The sequence below is a fragment of the Pinus tabuliformis genome, chromosome 8 (genome assembly GCF_031772625.1).
Source record: "Pinus tabuliformis cultivar Carrire ecotype Pingquan chromosome 8, CPIR1, whole genome shotgun sequence".
Classification (NCBI taxonomy): domain Eukaryota; kingdom Viridiplantae; phylum Streptophyta; class Pinopsida; order Pinales; family Pinaceae; genus Pinus; species Pinus tabuliformis.
Window position 1 is genome coordinate 559,891,209 of NC_142294.1, and position 17,927 is coordinate 559,909,135.

Sequence of the window (17,927 nt, forward strand, 5' to 3'; positions counted from 1 at the left end):
TTTTTACATGTGATGGTGCTTGAGGAGGTAACCTGGGCAAAGCTAGCTTTGGTGGCATTTTGTGTAGTGATAGCATGATGCCAATTCAATTTTATGATTTTTCTTGTGGTGAAACAACAAACAGTCTGGTAGAATTCTAAGAATTAGAGAAAGGTCTTCAAATTGTTTCAATAAAAGGAATTCATTTGTTAGAGGTTCTTGGGGGCTCTCAAATAGTGACCAATATGGTGAAAAAATTCCTCATAGGTCATTTTCCTGAAAAAATTATCATCAATTGGAACCTTCACAAAGTTGGAAATAACATAAGAGATATATTATTAAATTTTGAATATGTGATCCCAGTCCATACCAAATGGAAGGGTAACAAGATGGCATGTTGTCTAGCTAAATGGGGAATATGTGAGTAGGATTTAGCTTTGGATGACGAAGAGAAAAATTGGTAGCAACACGATTCTCTATAGGAATTGCATTAGTGGTCAGATCAAGATCGAATGAGAGGTCACATGATGATGGAATAACATGAATTGATGGATTCTAACATCTGATTCTACCCTTCGATAATGAGTGGGATGCAAGCGGTTCATGTGGACAAATTGAAGTTTTCATTTGGAGTGCAAGCCATGGAATCCACTTGGCCTATTATAAATAACATGTGTTGGGCAGTTAAATTCGCATATTATTGTCATAGATACAAGGGTGATGGAATTAAATGTGCTACATTGGAAACCCATGTATTTGGGTTTCTTCAACTTGATTGACATTCTATATTCTTCCCTAATATAAGCATGGATATGAGGCAAGAGCTAGGACAATTGGATGTGGCTTAGACGTTGTTTGACAACCTCTTGTGAAGCATTAATTCCTCAATCATGCAGGGTATTGGGATGGAGGATCCAGGGGAGCGAAAATAGTTATGGCATATTCATAGTGCCTCCTTTCACAATGGTTGCATGTTCCTTATAAATAGATGCATGATAGTATCTACGTATCCTATGTTATTTGAAATCCCAGGGTGGAAAATTTGCATTGTGTCCTTTGGGGGGTGACTACTCCTCCAGAGTTATGGGATAACTCTATTTATTTTTTATCGCCCTCTCCTCTCACTTGCTTACATTCATGAATGCATGTTTATACAATTCTAACATGGGAACCCTATTGCTCTTGGGCTGTAGACGTTATCACCCTGTCTTATCTTCTACTATTCATTCACTTCACATCTAAAGGAAATGTTATTGATGGGAGGTCCTTTATTTGTTTATTTTTGCATTATAGTATTGTGCTTAGTAATTTTGGAGGGAGTCTCAAGGGTTTACATGATATTCACCAATTTGCTTCATATGTTTTGTGCACAATTCTTCATCTAGTCCTTCTTTTGAGATTGTTGTTCTTCTTCCCTCCGTAGACTTTCGATTTGTTGAATCATCTGGAATATATTTTAACTGCCCCATGTTAGTTGCTGGAGTCTGGTATAGTGGTTCCTTTTTTCTTTACTTTTAAATGTCAGTCAAAATATATGTTCCAAGTGATAACACAAAAGTTCCACAAGTTTAACCTATTCCATATTTTGTTTTATATAGATAATAGATCCTATCACAGTTTGGGCACAATCGGGCATAGATATCTCAACGATTTTGGCATTTTCAATTGATCACTATGTTGTCGCTGCAACAAACACTCTCCAAAATTTTACCTACACTTCAATTTTGGAGCCTACTATGGATCTTGCAGTACGTCGTTCCAATATCACTTCTTGATTGGTCGAAGTCACTTGCTCATACATGCTCAGTTCACAACAAGTTCATGAGCGCATTATTTTATGAAAGGTTAAACAAGCATATCAAAGTCCATCAAGATAGTTCCTGTGCAATTTTCAACCCATGTTAACAGTTAGTGTGCACTGTCATTGACAATCCCTCACTTTTGGCTGCATTTATACTTCTATTTTGGTGAGTTTTACAAACGATTCCTTTTGTGCACCTTCTCTTTTGCGAGTGTAATTTTCATTATTTTGATTTCTTTCACTTTAATTAATGTCATTTTCATATTATATTTGTTGGCATGTGTTTCTTTCACTTTCTTTTGTGTACCGCAAGTGTCGTTCACACTTTTCTCTTCATATAGTAAATGTCATATTTTAACATGTGGAGTGTCACATAATGCATGAAAGCATGTTTTGGTTGTTTCAATGGGTAAAATTTATGTAAAAGAGTTAGTATTACCATGCAAACATGTATCATATGCATTTCCAAACTTTCAAGCATTGTGGCACAAGTGTCATCATGGTCGTCACAAAGTGTATCTTTGGTGTCACACTTGGTGTAGGTCCTTGAAAAGTTTTAGCATTAAGGAAAGGATGGTGTTCATGTGTTTTGAGTGTTCCATGTTGTGTTTTAAAGTGATCTAAGTTTGTGGTAATTTTTAGAGTCATGATTTTTCCTATATTCCTCTCACTGATTTGACACTTAGTCAAATTGGGAAAATTTCCAACTGAACCACTCAACCTCCTTTAGCCAGGCTAAACTACACATTGCGCATCGTCAACCCTCAAGTAGTAGCCTTGTCCCTTGTCACTATGAAATGCACAATTTCTACCTCCCATAATGGTGCACTTCACAATCTCAGTGCTCAAACCCAACCCATGATCTCTAGAACTACATAATCTTTCCATCCATCCAGGCCTAAACTACACATTGTGTAGTCTCAATCCTCAAGACTTGACATTGAACTCTTAAGCTATGGAATTTCGCAATCATCTACCCTCCCTATCCTTCTAGCACTACGCAATGGGTAAATTCAATGCTCAAAACCTCAACTTGGCTCCTTGAATCCTTAACCACGCGGTCACTCAACCCATGTCTTCAGAAGTGTGCACTACACAGTATCAAACCTCAAGCCTCTAGCTTGAGCCCTTGAGTCCCTCAACTATGAAGTCCCTCTACCCAGGCCTCTAAAAATGTGCATTGTGTAGTCTCAAGGCTCAAGCCTCCAGCTTGAGTCCTTGAGTCCCTCAACTATGGAATCCTTGCCCTTGCCATCCTAAACTATGCATTGCAAAGTCTCAAGCCTTAGTCTCAGACCTTTGCCTTTGGAACTATGCAATCCCTTAATCAGTCACTCAATGAGTCACTAGTTTCGTCCCTAAGAAGTGATTTCATGAAGCATCTTAGGCTAGGGGTTTATCAAAATGATGTCGTATTTTCATGGGTGGATTGTAGTCGTAGGTATTCTATTATGTCATGAAAAAAATGATGATGAAGGAGATGGAGAAGGAGACCATGGAAGGAGACACCTAACAATTTGAGGAGATAAGATGATTATTGTGAAAGAAGAAGACGGGACACTGGATTATAATAGACCACATTGAGGACTCCTTATCTTCAATTCATAAGGAGGAGGAAGAAGAAGAACATGTTCCATATTTTCAAGAAGACACAAAGAAAGAAGCAACAAAAATTGACTTGACATTTCCATGTCATCATGAAGTCCACATCGTAAGTGTCATGTCATGAGCCATCATGTGCCACATCATTCGTAGATTACGTAATTCTATATTGTAATGTAATGTGGAAGTCCAAGAGTCATATATGTAATGTGAAGAGTCATGTAGGGAGTCAAAGAGTCATGAGAAGTAAAACAATCATGACGATAGTGGAAGAGCCATAAGGGAGGTGAAGGATCACCCCCTTTTTTATATATACACCCTCATTGTTCATGCAAAATAATTTTCACCTTGGATTCTCCTGTAAGGCATGAGAGAGATAGAGTTAGTACTTTTGGGGAGAAAGTCATGGCTCCAATGCTCCATTATTAGAGCTAGTGATGTTCATTGTATTTGTGTATCTTGGGACTTTTACTTAATACATGAAGCCTGATGACCAACATGTTTTCATGCATGGATTTTGAATATTTGTAGGATTTTTTTGTGGATGTTTCTGATTCATAATTTCTTTCACATGTACTAAAGTATTTGAGCTATTTCAGTTATTTTCGTGCTTAACTTACTGAAAATGTGTTGTAATGGTTGTAACAATCATCGCATCTATGTGGACTATTCTTCTTGATGCTAGGTGATTCCCTTTTTTCTTATGTGTACCTATACTAGGGTGGAACTATCACATCTCTCTTAGAGGCTCAAATTTCCTCTCTATGCAGTACAAGAACCTTGATACACCTGCAAATGAACATTCACTAGGCACACGTACTTGCTTTTCGCAAAGGCACATACACACCTTTCTCTCTTGCTTGAAGCTAAAGCCAACAAAAATCTATAAGAATATAAGGCAAGCAGGCCGATACTCCAGATGTGGATCCTATTCCAAATGGTGTGAGGTCTAAATGGTACTTCACATCATGGAGACCTCTTTGGTTGACGTATTTCTAACACCATCAACAATTGGCACTAGAAGGAGGGTCAGGTCACAAGCTGCGCCCATTGAGTTTGTTTTGAATATCTTATCTTAAATGGCTCATCCTAAAATAATACTACCAGGTTCTCTTTATAACCAATGCCCTGGTAGATTTTCAATCCTTGATGAGCCTCTTTATCACTTGTCCCAATTTAATTTTGATGGTGAGGATGGAACGTCCATAACCAAGCACATTTATGATTTTCTTAAATTTTTTGGATATTATGAAATTGATGATGAATATTTTGCATGTGTGACATTGTTCCTCACCCTTGAAGGTCATGTTAATCGATGGTGTCATGCCTTGCCATCTTCTTCCATCCATTATTTTCATCATTTCCTCCAGGAGCTTTATCAAGCCTTCGATAGGTATGATTACCAAGATTTTCTTAAAATAATTAATCAGTTAAGAATGAAGCCTAATGAATCAATTGAGAATTTTTCTAATCGATTCCTTCACATTTTTTATGAACTTCTAGGAGAAGACATCGATTGGGATTTATGTAAACAAATATTTTAATGCTTCGTTCATATCTCTTTTCACGATGATCGTGAACCACCTGATGTTTGTACTCTTGTAAATCATGAGACACCCCTAATTTCAAAGGAGCAATTTGCTACTCATTTTTCTCATTGTCCTCCTTTTCCAGTTCTAATGAGGGTTCCTCCATTTGATGATAATAAATTTGTGAAATCCACACATGAAATTCCTAATCAATATTCTCATCCTCCTTCTGCTTTTCATGATTCAAATTCAATAGATGAAATCATGGAATTTCTCATGAATCATATGGTGAAAACCAAGTTTTCCATTCCTCAAGATGGTATTAACACTCATAACTCTAGTCTTGAATCTTATTTGGATTATTTTATCCTCTATCATCTACGTGCCATGACTCTTTACACCATGATCCACTTGATCAATCTACTCCACCAACTAGTTTTTCACACTCTCTTGATTTTCATGTTGTTGGTGTAAATTGCAATCATGTTCAAGGTCGTCACATTACATAGGTAGAGGAGAAAGAAGGTGAATATTATTTCAATATTTCTTCTCTTTTTCAAAATCCCCCATGTGAAGATGGTGTTTCCTCATTCTTGGTTGATATTGAATCTGGTGATGTTGGCAGTTAATCAAATGTAATCAGTTTGTATAATCAATCTCAAGTCTTGAGAAACAATCATTTTGATGACTAAGGCTCCATTAATATATGTTGATGGATGCCCAAGTGTACCAATTGATCTTTTGATTCCTCAAGAAGATTTTAATTTGGAATATTTAGACTTGGAATCTAATCCTGTCAAAGGAGATGTTCTTACCAAAACCTCCTCTTCATCTCACTATTCCTTGTGCCCTATTGTTTGCAATGCATCTATTTGCGACGGAAACACTCCATTCTCTTCAAGTTCTTTATCTGATGAGTTAAATTCTGAATTGTAACAAGGCGGTTAGGATATCCATGATGAAATAGAAAATAATGAAATCATCGAGTGTCCTTTCCATCCCTCATCATCTCTTCTTTTTCATAAAGAAAATTATTCAAATCATCTTTTTTCAGGAAATTTCCCCCATTCATTCGTCTTCATATTTGTGATCAAAAGAATCTTTTGACTTGAGAAATCTAGTTTTTGAAGTTGTAAAATCTAATCAAATTAGTGACAGAGATGGCCACCATCTAGTTAGTAATGGTATTAGTGAAACCATTGGTAGTATCTATCCTCACAGTGTGCACAATCGGGTTCATTCTTCAAAATATGATTTTAAAATCCTTCAAAATTCCGAGAATTTTCTGGGAGTCGATGCACTTGAATTTCCATTGATGGTTATGGTAAAATATCGTGACTCTGGTAAGGTCCTCAAACTAAGTCAGATCTAGTAACTCTCACAAAATATATCTCTTTGCATGGTTTAATTGGACGTAAATTCCTTCGTGAATGATGTTTGGTATTACAGATGTAGCCTTTTGAGCTTTCAATATTTTATTTCTGATAGGATTCATGAATATTCTTCATTTGATTCATCTTCATGCTCAAACTCAGGTTTAGAATGTGTATCTACCATAGAATCATGGAACTATTAAGTTAATCATTTCAAAAATCATATTTGGTCGAAGCAATCATGTCTATAAAATTCATTTGAGAATAGTCAACTCTTGGTTTTTCTTTCAAATGTTATATGGTTAATTTGTTTCTTCATCACACCTTAAATCCTCTTGAGTGCTAGTCAAAGCATGAGTTATTGTGCAAATAAAATTCTTCTTCATTCACTAAGTCTTAACTAGTATCATGTGTTTGTTATGCTGGCATTCCTTTTAAATTCTTTTGATGATTACGATTCTTGTACAATTTGTTACTACTTACTGGAAAATGGTTTTTCACATTCGACATGCAAGAAAGTTGGTTCTATTATTCAAAGCATTCGCAGAGCTATTCAAATTGATTTTTCTCAGTTAAATACTAACTGGGAATCTGATGCTTTAATCAACTCATATGATCACGATGACTATCATTCAATTTACAATTTTCCCATCAACAAATCTGATGAAAGTTGTCATTCATTCTTTGATCCTTATGGCTTAACATCTCACTATTTAGGTACTTGTCAAGCATTTGAGGCACTTCAACCTTTGTTGATGGCTATGTCAGGTCCTCACTATTTTTATAATACATCTGAATATGACCAAATTCATTTCCCCTCACAAGATTCTCATCTTGATCATGTGCCTTGAAAATTTACCTCTCCAAGTATTTCAAGGTTTTCAATAGGACTATTTCAAAGTTTATGATCCAATTTTTGGATGGCTGGAGAAATCCTACTTGGCAAGCTTCATAAAAAATAACAAGTTTCAATTTTTATTCATGCTTGCTAAGAAGTGCATTGCAAATAAAGATACATTTGCAAGAAGTTTCCAAGCTTTGTGTAGTTATGGTTTTCATTCAAAATGTAAGAACACAAGATGGTTAGAGGTAGTGGCTATGACATATCTTTCTACTGACATGTAATATCTTCAATTTCTTGTGAAAATTATTTAAGATCTTGTTTTTTTTTTGCACATAACTTTATATCAGTTTTAATTGATCGTATCTTTGTGATTGCGGGTCGAGAACAACTACAATGGATTCATTGGAAATTTCATTATACTTGACCTTGACCTCCTAGTTTCTTAGGTTAGGTGTAGGTTTAGCTACATGTTATTTTCCTTTTCACATTTATCTTGCACTATTTTTTTGTAGTTTCTCTTGTGTTTTCTAACTTTTGTCTTGCATCCTCTTTTCGGTTAGCCTCCTTTTGTTTTTGTCCTCCTAGTTTTTTTTTACTTGTTATGTTTTTTCTTTTATGTTTTGTTTATTGAGACTTTCCATGAATGGTATTCTATTTGGGCTCAAAATACAATGTGGGAAAATAGAAACAGACTTTGTGACACTACAACATTTGGCTAACTCTCTTTCCTTCTTCCTTGTCTTGGTTGCACCTTTTGGTCTATGATGTTGTCACGAAAATACAATCCTTGCATAAGGAAATCCTTGTGTCGAACAATGATCTCTGTGTCTATTATGGAAACCTCATGCCTACCCTCGGGTCTTTATGTTTCAATTTTTTTAGGCTGATCCAATCAACTAAAGAAGGACAAGGGGAAAATCTAAATGATCAAACCAATATCAGAACTCTTATATATGCTTCTTTGAAGGGAGAACCTCTTCTTCTCTCAATAAGACGAGATCCCTCTTCTTCCCATGAAATAAATAAGTTCCAATGCACAATTCTATATAAAATAAATAATAAAGGTGAGATAAGATAAATTATTCTTGCGCAAAGATGTGAAGCAAACAACTCCATCGGGGTGTTGGCATTATGACATAGATTTAGCACTATGACACAGGTGTTGTCATTGATGACAACTCACTCAGATGACAGGTCATAGTTCAGACTCATAGATTGAAGAAAGAGAGGTATACACAGGTTCCCCATTGACCAAGCCACGTGTACATGCAGGTTAGTAGACCAAAAGGTGCATATAGAATACACACACACTTTCACAAAAGGAAAGGCACGTACATGTTGGAAAACTAAGTTTTGGTCCATGGTATTTGGTCCATGGTATTTTGATCCATGGTATTGGTCCAAGGTATCTGATCCGAAGTGTCGACCCCAGGTATTTGGTCCAAGGTATTGGTCGTAAGTGGTTTTGGTCCACGGTATTGAGTAAGGCCTAAGATTATAAAAGGAGGAGAAGATCATCAAGCAAAGGAACTCAAGTATTGAATATCTAATAAAGAGCAAGATCTGGAATATAGGTTATTGGGTTATGGTGCATAGCTGGATCTGAATCAAGGATGAACCTTAGCACTTGATGAAGGATAAGATCTATTGATGGGTCAAGATCTTAACGTTTGAAGTGAAGTATCTTTGTGTGGTTTTGATATTTTATCTAAATAATTGGTGCACGTTGTAGTTTGTAAATATGATGATCTGGGTATAGCTGAAGTCTGGAATTGTTGTAAAGATTAAATCATCATTTACATATCTGTAAGCAAGTTCACTTTAGCAAAGGCGCGTATACATGCTGGTTCTGCATATCAAAACAACCTATACATCTTAAATTTGATTTGTAGATCTGTACGCAGGTTCGCCTTGAGAAATGTGTGTATGCACATAGGTTCGACACATTGAAGTAGCATATACCTCCTAAAACATGCTTTAGCTACTTCTGTTTGATGTTACAGTGTTCTGGTTATTGAATTATGGTTACAACATTCTAAAAAGTGATTGATTGATTCAGTTGTGGTTGGTGTAAAGGAGATTGGTTGATGCAGATATATTTGATGTTTCAATGATGTTATTGATGGATCTAGTCTAAAAATTTATGAAACGTGGTCCCTGGAAGAAAAGAGAATGTTGTAGCCTTCTGTAGGCTAGCACCTACGTACTAGTAAACATATCAGCTAGTACAAGAGCTAGGGGGTTGTAGCTCCCTTCCAGGAGAAGCTGGAGAACAAGAGAAGGTTTTAGCCTCCTGCAGGTAAAAAGATATATACTGGTATAAGACTGCACCAGTACAAAAATTGTAAAAAAAAGTTTCTTATTAAAAAGAAGATAGAGACCATTGTAGAAGGTGGTTTTCACCCACATTAGGTTTCCAGCTTATATCTTGTGTTCATGTTTGTGATTGTTTGTTCTGGTTTTACTACACCTGGTTATTGTTTATATGGTTCTGATGCACTAATTAAAGATCAACATATGATGAATTAACTGAATCATAAGTTTGTAGGATATACGTTAGTTGCCTTAAATACAGTGGCGTATAAACACAAGTTCCATTAACTGAAGTAGCGTATTTGAATCTAATTATGAAAATGAAATATTATTGACTTGCTAATATTGATTCACCCCCCCTCTCAGTATTATTTCAAACAATTGGTATCAAAGCAGGTCCTTCATAAGAAGCTTGATCGCTTGAAGGAAGGTCTATCATCATGAGTAACTACGAAAGAGAGGGATCCATTAGACCACCAATCTTTGATGGGAGCAACTTAGTTTATTGGAAGGTAAGAACCACAACCTATCTTCAATCTCTTGGAACAGATATCTGGGAAATCGTGGAAGGAGGATATACATTTCCATCATCAATTCCTACAAATATGGCATGTAAAAAGAAATATGAAGCTAATGCCAAGGATGTCAATACATTATTGGGCAGTCTGTCACAATCAGAATTTGTCAAAGTTATGCATCTCAAAACCGCCAAAGAAATATGGGACAAGATCATTCTAAGCTATGAAGGAGACAATCAAGTATAACGTGCAAAACTGTAAACCCTCAGAATTCAATATGAAACTCTCAAAATGAACAATGATGAAAGTATAGCTAGTTACTTCTTACATATAGATGATATTGTTAATTACATGAAGAACTTGGGTGAAGAGATAAAAGAAGTTACTTTAGTTGAAAAGGTTTTAAGATCTTTGTCTACTAAGTTTGAATCAAAAGTATCCGCCATAGAAGAAAAGTAGGATCATCAAACTATTATTATGACACAGCTGCACAAAATCTTAACTATAGAAATGAGAAAATGAGGTCCATCAGATATGAGAGAAGCCACATTCAAAGCTTTAGGAATACAAGAACTCAATGAATCAAGACATATTTTAGAAGGAGAGGAAGAATCAAACTTTGTCAAGAAACCTTCAATGGGGTTCCAGAAGATTCATAGGTAAACTACCTTTCAAATGTTTTGCTTGTGGAAGAGTTGGTCATTATGCTGCCAAATGTCCTCATAAAGATAAGCTTGATAAAGCTAAGGAATCAACAAAATGGAATAGAAAATAAAGTGTAAGTAAGAAGAGCTACTATACGCATGAAGATAATGATGGTTTATCAAATAGTGATGAAGATGAAAATAGTAATGACTATAGACTTCTGATGGATTTTAAAGATGATGATTTCTCAGATGTGTTAGATGAAGATGAACTCTATGAAGAAATATCTAAACTCAAAATCTGTTTATAAGAAAAGAATATGATTATAGATACTCTGACATTCCAGCTTTCTGAAAGAGGAAAACAAAATGAAAAACTAGAATGTGAAATTGTGGGTCTATGAAAGGATATTGAGAAAACAAAAGCTCTCAATCTTAGATTTTCTAAAGGATCAGAAACCTTAAATGAAATTATCAAAGTACAGCGTTCTCCTCTGATATAGACAGGTCTTGGATATACTGAAGAAGCATCCCAAGCACAGAAGTCGTCAACCTCCACTAAAATCTATCTTGATGTAGCAAAGAGCAATGAACCATTTGACAATTGACAACAAAAGCATAAAGAAAATCACCAAGTAAATCAGGCTCAATTTACTTCAAGGATGAATAGAAGCTACAACCAACCTCAGGTAAATCATACTCAGTCTGTTTCAAGATTTAATATCAATAGCAACTACAATCACCAGGTCAATCACAGGAACTTCTTTAATGGCCAATGTTTTTCATGTCATAACTTTGGACACAAAGCTACTCAATGTGTTGCATACAATACCATCACGACTAGAGAAGCATGAAATCAAAGGAATGTGATGAGGATCATGAAACAGACCTACAATAACTTTTATCTTCTTGAAAATGAAATAGAATTCTCTATCTGCAACAACTTCGGTCATGAAGAATCTGAATGCAAGAGTAAATTTCAGCAAACATCTTAGAAGGAGAAAACTTCATTAAATCCCAAAATATGGAGAAAGAAAGAACCACAAACAGAAAGATGTGGTATAGCCTTGTATGTAGAAGGACGAGAAAATCAATGGTACATCGATAATGGATGCTCGAAACACATGACAGGTGATAAAGAAAAACTTCAGTCATATAATGCCTTAGAAAAAGAAAAGAAGGTCTCATTTGGAAATGACACTCCTATTGTCATAAAAGGTAAAGGTTTTGTTCTCTTAAAAGAAAAAGTTAAAACTAGGAATGTTATGTATGTTGATGGTCTAAAGCATAACTTGTTGAGTGTCGGCCAAATGTGTGATCAAGGAAATGAAGTAGTATTTTTATCAAATGGATGTGTTGTTCGTGAGCTTGATATAGGAGAAACCGTGATCAAAGGTACAAGAACTCCAAAAAACTTATACATACTCAAGGGAGGACAACAACAGTGCTATCTAAGAAAAATGATGAACATTGGCTATGGCACAGAAGATTGGGGCATCTAAGCTGCTCTCAAATAAGAAAAGCATGTAGATTCCAGGCTGTTTGTTATCTTCCTCATATCAACATCCTAGAAAATACAATATGCAAATCATGTCAATCTGGTAAGCAAACCAAAGCGTACATCCTTGAAAAGGAAGGATCAGCTAGTAAGCCTCTTCAACTTGTTCATACTGATTTATGTGGACCATCAAGGAAAAGGTCACCTCGTGGAGAGGAATACTTTATATTGTTCATTCATGATTTCTCCAGAATGTGTTGTATAGGGTTTCTAAAGCATAAAGATGAAGCATTTGAAAAAATCAAAGCTTTCAAAGCCTTGGTTGAAAATGAATCAGATCGCAACATCAAATGCTTCAGATCTGATCGAGGAGGGGAATTTACCTTGGATGAATTCTTTGACTTTTGTGAAGAACATGGAATAAAAAGGAAATTCTCCACTACAAGGACTCCTCAACAAAATGGAGTGGTAGAAAGGATGAATAGAACTATTCAACAAATGGCTCATGTCATGCTAGATAAGTCTGGAACTCCTACAACCTTCTGGGGTGAAGCTGCATTCGCTGCCGTCAATATTCTCAACCAAGCAAATGTTTGGGTAAATAGCACTCAAACTCCACATGAACTTGGCAAGTTTTGAACCCATAGCAGATGAAGGCATTCTCCTTGGTTACTCTTCCCAAAATAAAGGATATAAGTGTTATAGTAAAAGACTTGGGAAAAGTATTGAAAGTATTGATGTTGTGGTTGATGAAACATGAAAAATCCAAAGCAGGTAAAAATTGAAGATTATGGAGAAGATGAGGATTATCCTCCCAAATCAAATCAGACTAATTCTGAAGAAGAAACCAATGAAGCACCAGAAGAATAGATAGTGGTAGAAGAAAAGATGCCATCTAGGTATGTTCAGAAAAATCATCCAGAGACTCAAATTTTGGGACAGAAAGAGGGAGGTGTGGAGACAAGAAGAACTATTACAGAAGCTTCAGGCTATCTAGCATTGTTTTCCTCCATTGAACCTCAAAATGTAAATGAAGAATGCAAAGATGAAAGTTGGGTCAAGGCCATGAATGAAGAACTTGAGCAAATTAAAAGAATAGTACTTGGGAATTAGTTCCTAGATGTCATGATAATAATATCATATGAACCAAATGGATATTCAAAAACAAGTTGAATGAAAATGGAGAAGTTATTAGAAACAAGGCCATACTTGTTTGTAAAGGATATGCACAACAAGAAGTATAGGTTTTGAAGAAACATTTGCACCTGTTGCTATACTTGAAGTCATAAGAATGTTTCTTGCTCTTTCTAGTTTTCATAAATTCAAAGTATACCAAATGGACGTAAAGTCTTCCTTTCTTAATGGAGACTTAGAAGAAGAAGTCTATATTGAGCAACTAGAAGGATTCATTTTTAGAAATGATGCAAACTTGTATGCAAACTCAGAAAGGCTCTCGATGGTCTAAAACAACCTCCAAGGGCCTAGTGTTACCGTCTTGAGAAATATCTCCACCAACAAGGTTTTTCAAAGGGATCAACTAATTGCAATCTATATACAAAGATTGACAATAGTAAATTTCTAATCATTATTGTTTATGTTAATGATATAATTTTTGGTAGCTATGAAGAATCCATGAGTCAGAATTTTCTGTCAATAATGAAACAAGAATTTGAAATGTCCCTACTTGGTGAGCTTACATATTTTCTTGGTCTACAAGTTCAACAAAATAAAGATGGTATTTTTCTGTCACAAATAAAATATCTCAAATAGATCTTGAAAAAGTACGGCATGGAAGATTCTAAACCAGTATGTACCCCAATGGTAACAAGATGCAGTCTCAGCACAAATGATGAATCAACAGTAGTACATCAACCACCTTACAGATCCATGATTGGCAGTCTACTTTGTCTAACAGGTACCCGACTGGAAATCATGCATGTAGTAGGAATAGTTGGAAGATTCCAAGCAAATCCAAAGGAATCACACCTTCAAGTAGTCAAAAGGATTTTCAAATATCTTCAAGGAACACATAACTTTGGTTTATGGTATCCTAGAGATAGAGATCTTACACTTCATGCATACAGATGAAAATTAGGCAGGAAGCGTTGATGACAGAAAAAGCACTAGTGGTGGTGCATTCTGTATGGGTTCCAAGTTAGTGTCTTGGTTCAGCAAGAAACAAAGCTCAATTGCATTATCTACAACTGAAGCAGAATATGTGGCTGCTGCTTCTTGCTGCACACAACTACTTTGGATGATGCAAACCTTGCAAGACATTCAAATCACATTTACTCCACCCATCACCATTCTATGTGATAATACAAGTGCCATCAGTATTTCAAAGAATCCAGTCATGCACTCCAAGACCATGCACATACCCGTCAAATATCATTTTCTATGTGAACAAGTGCTTGAAAAAAAGCTCAAATTGGAGTATGTTCCCTCCAAAGAATAGGTTGCTGATATATTCACCAAACCACTACCCAGAGAGACATTTGAATATCTCAGATAGAAGCTAGGAGTAGTTGCTGCATCATCCTACTGTTAAAACTTATCTATCTCAAAGAAAAACGGTTATATGCGACTTTCATGAAGTTTAGCCGCATAAATATGTTGGTTTCTGTGGATATAGTCGCGTATATGTTAGTTTGAAGAAAAGCAGTGGGCCAGATTCCGGATAAAAGGAATCTGATATGGGTCTGACAATGATCACCTGGCACAGGTTCAGGGGGAGCATATACTTCTTATAATGCATTGTTGGCATTATCTTAGAAGATCTTGGTAAAAATTCATAGTTGTTCTTTATTCAGGTGGAACAGGTTCAGGGGGAGATCATGGTTGCTGATTTGGATGTTGATTAACAGATCACGCTGATGATAGTTGCTAATCACTATCATGGTCTTGTTTAAGATATTTGGTCTCTATGTCATGTATGTCTTTTAATATCAAGGTCATGAAATGACCTATTTTGTTACCCACTTATACATGGGATGGATGATGTAATGTTATTGTTTTAACATGTATAAACAATTGATATCTCCCCACTTGGTTGGGTGGATGAGTCAAACTTGGTATATCCCCACTTGGTTGGGAGATGGATGTATGTATGAGTCATTGGTGATAGGAAGGTCATTTATGATGTATGTATAGAGTCAAGTTCTTCCTTTAAAACATCTTTTTTCAAACCTTGCTTATAATCAGGGGGAGCATGGAGCTCAATTAGCACACTTCAGCATATCAAAGAAATCTGGATGAACTCAGGGGAAGCATAACTCTTTGCCCTTGATGACAAAGGGGGAGAGTGACTTGGGGTTGCCATCAAGTCCAAATGGGGAGATTATTGGCATTATGGAACGGATTTGATACTATGACATAGGTGTTGTCCTTGATGGCAAGTCACTCAGATGACAGATCACAATTCAGACTCACAGATTGAGGAAAGAGAGGTATACGCAGGTTTCCCATTGACCAAGCCACATGTACATGCAGGTTAGTAGACCAAAAGGTGTGTATAGCATACACACGCACTTTAACAGAAGCCAAGATGTGTACATGTTGGAAAACTAAGTTTTGGTCCATGGTATTTGGTCCGTGGTATTTTGATCCATGGTATTGGTCCAAGGTATCTGATCCAAAGTGTTGACCCCACATATTTGGTCCAAGGTATTGGTCCTAAGTGGTTTTGGTCCATGGTATTGAGTAAGGCCTAAGATTATAAAAGGAGGAGAGGATCATTAGGCAAAGGCACTCAAGTATTGATTATCTTATGAAGAGAAAGGTCTAGAAAAAAGGTTACTGGGTTATGGTGCATAGCTGGATCTGAATCAAGGATGAACCTTAGTGCTTGATGAAGGATAATATCTATTGATGGTTCAAGATATTAAGGCTTGAAGTGAAGTATCTTTGTGTGGTTTTTATCTTTTATCTGAATAACTGGCGCATGTTGTAGTCTGTAAATATGATGATCTGGGTATAGCTGAAGTCGGGAATTGTTGTAAAGATTAAATCATCATTTATAGAGCTGTAGGTGGGTTCAGTTTAGCAAAGGCGCATATACACGCTAGTTCGGCATATCAAAACAGTGTATACATATTAAATTTTATTTGTAGATCTGTACGCAGGTTCGCCTTGAGAAAAGTGCGTATGCACGCAGGTTCAACACATTGAAGTAGCGTATACCTCATAAAACATGCTTCAACTACTTTTGTTTGTTGTTGCAGTGTTCTGGTTACTGTGTTCTAGTTACCATATTCTGGTTAAAACATTCTAAAAAGTGATTTATTGATTCAGTTGTGGTTGGTGTAAAGGAGATTGGTTGATGCAGATATATTTGATGTTTGAATGATGTTATTGATGGATCTAGTCTAAAAATTTATGGAACGTGGTCCCTGGAAGAAAAGAGAATGTTGTATCCTTTTGTAGGCCAACACCTACTTACTAGAAAATATATCAGCTAGTACAAGAGCTAGGGGGTTGTAGCTCCCTTCCAAGAGAAGCTGGAGAATGAGAGAAAGTTGTAGCCTTCTACAGGTAGAAGCCTATGTACTGGTATAAGACTGCACCAGTACAAAAATTGTAAAAATAAGTTTCTTATTAAAAAGAAGATGGAGACCATTGCAGCAGGTGGCTTTCACCCACATTTGGGTTCCACCTTATATCTTTTGTTCATGCGTGTGATTGTCTGTTCTACTTTTACTACACCTAGTTATTGTTTATATGGTTCTCATGCATTGATTAAAGATCAACATACGATGAATTAATTGAATCATAAGTTTGCACGATATACGCTAGTTTCCTTAAATACAGTTGTGTATACACACAAGTTCCATTAACTAAAGTAGCTTATATGAATCTGATTATGGAAATGAAATATTATTGACTTGCTAATACTAATTCACCCCCCCTCTCAGTATTATTTCCAACACAAGGTACTGTCCCAACCTAGTCGTAGCAAAGAAACACCATACATGAAAATCTATACTCTGAAAATATAAAGGTTGTGAACTTCATTACTATAGTGTTGTTTTAATCAATCCTAATTGACCAAGACTGCAACCATTTAATTGTCAACCCAGTTTAGGTCTGTTATTCCAATGGAGTTTTCACTATCTTTGCCGATACACTACAAGCAAGAGTGAAAATAGAAAACATTAAAGAATGTCATTGAAACAATTGCAGAAACTAAATCATTCATGCATCTCTTAAAACACTCTACAAAAATGACATCACACTTCACAATTACTAGAGAAAAGGTGTGCCGCACACTTTACTAATAACTACACCTGTTGGTCAACTACCATACTTGTTCTGGTGTTTTGATAGACTAATTTTCAGTTGTGGTTAATGTTGATCTAAATATTTTGTTAGCAGGCGAATGTGCTCTTGTGTATGTAGACTCGTGATGTTTGGTCTGACCATATGTATCTTTTTTATGGTGATGATATTTACTCTATCCGGTATCTGTACTTTCTTATCCTTAATAGAAAGCAATTTTTCTTTGTTGAAAAAAAATTAATTGAATGCAAGAGAGATATAATTGATTTTTGTTAGTGCTACTGATGTTTCTACTTCAAAATCAAAATATAATACTCATTTGTTCAATGACTAATGTTGTGGAATTTTGTGATATGAAAATTTTAATATAAAATTTCATGGAATAATTTGCATTCTTGTTTTTAGGTTTACAAGAACCCTTTTTTGTTTTGTGCATAGGAAAATGAATAAAAACAAAAGGACCTAAATATTTTTTTCTTTTTGAAGGCTTAAGTTGGAGGTTAGATCCATAAATATTTTGTAAATAAAATTATAACCTCTTGACTAGTTAAC